Here is a 4,988-nt window from a genome sequence, read left to right on the forward strand (position 1 = left end):
GCACTGGCTGATGGGAAGGAGACCGGGCGGACACTACATCTCCCATGGTGCCTTGGCCCGCACTGCCTGATGGGAAGGAGACCGGGCGGACACTACATCTCCCGTGGTGCCTTGGCCCGCACTGGCTGATGGGAAGGAGACCGGGCGGACACTACATCTCCCGTGGTGCCTTGGCCCGCACTGCCTGATGGGAAGGAGACCGGGCTGACACTACATCTCCCGTGGTGCCTTGGCCCGCACTGGCTGATGGGAAGGAGACCGGGCTGACACTACATCTTCCATGGTGCCTTGGCCCGCACTGGCTGATGGGAAGGAGACCGGGCGGACACTACATCTCCCGTGGTGCCTTGGCCCGCACTGGCTGATGGGAAGGAGACCGGGCGGACACTACATCTTCCGTGGTGCCTTGGCCCGCACTGCCTGATGGGAAGGAGACCGGGCTGACACTACATCTCCCGTGGTGCCTTGGCCCGCACTGACTGATGGGAAGGAGACCGGGCGGACACTACATCTCCCGTGGTGCCCTGGCCCGCACTGCCTGATGGGAAGGAGACCGGGCGGACACTACATCTCCCGTGGTGCCTTGGCCCGCACTGGCTGATGGGAAGGAGACCGGGCGGACACTACATCTCCCATGGTGCCTTGGCCCGCACTGGCTGATGGGAAGGAGACCGGGCTGACACTACATCTCCCGTGGTGCCTTGGCCCGCACTGGCTGATGGGAAGGAGACCGGGCGGACACTACATCTCCCGTGGTGCCTTGGCCCGCACTGGCTGATGGGAAGGAGACCGGGCGGACACTACATCTCCCGTGGTGCCTTGGCCCGCACTGGCTGATGGAAAGGAGACCGGGCGGACACTACATCTCCCGTGGTGCCTTGGCCCGCACTGGCTGATGGGAAGGAGACCGGGCGGACACTACATCTCCCGTGGTGCCTTGGCCCGCACTGGCTGATGGGAAGGAGACCGGGCGGACACTACATCTCCCGTGGTGCCTTGGCCCGCACTGGCTGATGGGAAGGAGACCGGGCGGACACTACATCTCCCGTGGTGCCTTGGCCCGCACTGGCTGATGGAAAGGAGACCGGGCGGACACTACATCTCCCGTGGTGCCTTGGCCCGCACTGGCTGATGGGAAGGAGACCGGGCGGACACTACATCTCCCGTGGTGCCTTGGCCCGCACTGGCTGATGGGAAGGAGACCGGGCGGACACTACATCTCCCGTGGTGCCTTGGCCCGCACTGGCTGATGGGAAGGAGACCGGGCGGACACTACATCTCCCGTGGTGCCTTGGCCCGCACTGGCTGATGGGAAGGAGACCGGGCTGACACTACATCTCCCATGGTGGCTTGGCCCGCACTGGCTGATGGGAAGGAGACCGGGCGGACACTACATCTCCCGTGGTGCCTTGGCCCGCACTGGCTGATGGGAAGGAGACCGGGCGGACACTACATCTCCCGTGGTGCCTTGGCCCGCACTGGCTGATGGGAAGGAGACCGGGCGGACACTACATCTCCCGTGGTGCCTTGGCCCGCACTGGCTGATGGGAAGGAGACCGGGCGGACACTACATCTCCCGTGGTGCCTTGGCCCGCACTGGCTGATGGGAAGGAGACCGGGCTGACACTACATCTCCCGTGGTGCCTTGGCCCGCACTGGCTGATGGGAAGGAGACCGGGCGGACACTACATCTCCCGTGGTGCCTTGGCCCGCACTGCCTGATGGGAAGGAGACCGGGCTGACACTACATCTCCCGTGGTGCCTTGGCCCGCACTGGCTGATGGGAAGGAGACCGGGCGGACACTACATCTCCCATGGTGCCTTGGCCCGCACTGGCTGATGGGAAGGAGACCGGGCGGACACTACATCTCCCGTGGTGCCTTGGCCCGCACTGGCTGATGGGAAGGAGACCGGGCGGACACTACATCTCCCGTGGTGCCTTGGCCCGCACTGGCTGATGGGAAGGAGACCGGGCGGACACTACATCTCCCGTGGTGCCTTGGCCCGCACTGGCTGATGGGAAGGAGACCGGGCGGACACTACATCTCCCGTGGTGCCTTGGCCCGCACTGGCTGATGGGAAGGAGACCGGGCGGACACTACATCTCCCGTGGTGCCTTGGCCCGCACTGGCTGATGGGAAGGAGACCGGGCGGACACTACATCTCCCGTGGTGCCTTGGCCCGCACTGGCTGATGGGAAGGAGACCGGGCTGACACTACATCTCCCGTGGTGCCTTGGCCCGCACTGGCTGATGGGAAGGAGACCGGGCGGACACTACATCTCCCGTGGTGCCTTGGCCCGCACTGGCTGATGGGAAGGAGACCGGGCGGACACTACATCTCCCGTGGTGCCTTGGCCCGCACTGGCTGATGGGAAGGAGACCGGGCGGACACTACATCTCCCGTGGTGCCTTGGCCCGCACTGGCTGATGGGAAGGAGACCGGGCGGACACTACATCTCCCGTGGTGCCTTGGCCCGCACTGGCTGATGGGAAGGAGACCGGGCGGACACTACATCTCCCGTGGTGCCTTGGCCCGCACTGGCTGATGGGAAGGAGACCGGGCGGACACTACATCTCCCGTGGTGCCTTGGCCCGCACTGCCTGATGGGAAGGAGACCGGGCTGACACTACATCTCCCGTGGTGCCTTGGCCCGCACTGGCTGATGGGAAAGAGACCGGGCGGACACTACATCTCCCGTGGTGCCTTGGCCCGCACTGGCTGATGGGAAGGAGACCGGGCTGACACTACATCTCCCGTGGTGCCTTGGCCCGCACTGGCTGATGGGAAGGAGACCGGGCGGACACTACATCTCCCGTGGTGCCTTGGCCCGCACTGGCTGATGGGAAGGAGACCGGGCTGACACTACATCTCCCGTGGTGCCTTGGCCCGCACTGGCTGATGGGAAGGAGACCGGGCGGACACTACATCTCCCATGGTGCCTTGGCCCGCACTGGCTGATGGGAAGGAGACCGGGCGGACACTACATCTCCCATGGTGCCTTGGCCCGCACTGGCTGATGGGAAGGAGACCGGGCTGACACTACATCTCCCGTGGTGCCTTGGCCCGCACTGGCTGATGGGAAGGAGACCGGGCGGACACTACATCTCCCATGGTGCCTTGGCCCGCACTGGCTGATGGGAAGGAGACCGGGCGGACACTACATCTCCCGTGGTGCCTTGGCCCGCACTGGCTGATGGGAAGGAGACCGGGCTGACACTACATCTCCCATGGTGGCTTGGCCCGCACTGGCTGATGGGAAGGAGACCGGGCGGACACTACATCTCCCGTGGTGCCTTGGCCCGCACTGGCTGATGGGAAGGAGACCGGGCGGACACTACATCTCCCGTGGTGCCTTGGCCCGCACTGGCTGATGGGAAGGAGACCGGGCGGACACTACATCTCCCGTGGTGCCTTGGCCCGCACTGGCTGATGGGAAGGAGACCGGGCGGACACTACATCTCCCGTGGTGCCTTGGCCCGCACTGGCTGATGGGAAGGAGACCGGGCTGACACTACATCTCCCGTGGTGCCTTGGCCCGCACTGGCTGATGGGAAGGAGACCGGGCGGACACTACATCTCCCGTGGTGCCTTGGCCCGCACTGCCTGATGGGAAGGAGACCGGGCTGACACTACATCTCCCGTGGTGCCTTGGCCCGCACTGGCTGATGGGAAGGAGACCGGGCGGACACTACATCTCCCATGGTGCCTTGGCCCGCACTGGCTGATGGGAAGGAGACCGGGCGGACACTACATCTCCCGTGGTGCCTTGGCCCGCACTGGCTGATGGGAAGGAGACCGGGCGGACACTACATCTCCCGTGGTGCCTTGGCCCGCACTGGCTGATGGGAAGGAGACCGGGCGGACACTACATCTCCCGTGGTGCCTTGGCCCGCACTGGCTGATGGGAAGGAGACCGGGCGGACACTACATCTCCCGTGGTGCCTTGGCCCGCACTGGCTGATGGGAAGGAGACCGGGCGGACACTACATCTCCCGTGGTGCCTTGGCCCGCACTGGCTGATGGGAAGGAGACCGGGCGGACACTACATCTCCCGTGGTGCCTTGGCCCGCACTGGCTGATGGGAAGGAGACCGGGCTGACACTACATCTCCCGTGGTGCCTTGGCCCGCACTGGCTGATGGGAAGGAGACCGGGCGGACACTACATCTCCCGTGGTGCCTTGGCCCGCACTGGCTGATGGGAAGGAGACCGGGCGGACACTACATCTCCCGTGGTGCCTTGGCCCGCACTGGCTGATGGGAAGGAGACCGGGCGGACACTACATCTCCCGTGGTGCCTTGGCCCGCACTGGCTGATGGGAAGGAGACCGGGCGGACACTACATCTCCCGTGGTGCCTTGGCCCGCACTGGCTGATGGGAAGGAGACCGGGCGGACACTACATCTCCCGTGGTGCCTTGGCCCGCACTGGCTGATGGGAAGGAGACCGGGCGGACACTACATCTCCCGTGGTGCCTTGGCCCGCACTGCCTGATGGGAAGGAGACCGGGCTGACACTACATCTCCCGTGGTGCCTTGGCCCGCACTGGCTGATGGGAAAGAGACCGGGCGGACACTACATCTCCCGTGGTGCCTTGGCCCGCACTGGCTGATGGGAAGGAGACCGGGCTGACACTACATCTCCCGTGGTGCCTTGGCCCGCACTGGCTGATGGGAAGGAGACCGGGCGGACACTACATCTCCCGTGGTGCCTTGGCCCGCACTGGCTGATGGGAAGGAGACCGGGCTGACACTACATCTCCCGTGGTGCCTTGGCCCGCACTGGCTGATGGGAAGGAGACCGGGCGGACACTACATCTCCCATGGTGCCTTGGCCCGCACTGGCTGATGGGAAGGAGACCGGGCGGACACTACATCTCCCATGGTGCCTTGGCCCGCACTGGCTGATGGGAAGGAGACCGGGCTGACACTACATCTCCCGTGGTGCCTTGGCCCGCACTGGCTGATGGGAAGGAGACCGGGCGGAC

Source organism: Pelodiscus sinensis, chromosome 28 (assembly GCF_052426305.1).
Source record: "Pelodiscus sinensis isolate ZL-2025 chromosome 28, ASM5242630v1, whole genome shotgun sequence".
In the NCBI taxonomy this organism is placed as follows: domain Eukaryota; kingdom Metazoa; phylum Chordata; order Testudines; family Trionychidae; genus Pelodiscus; species Pelodiscus sinensis.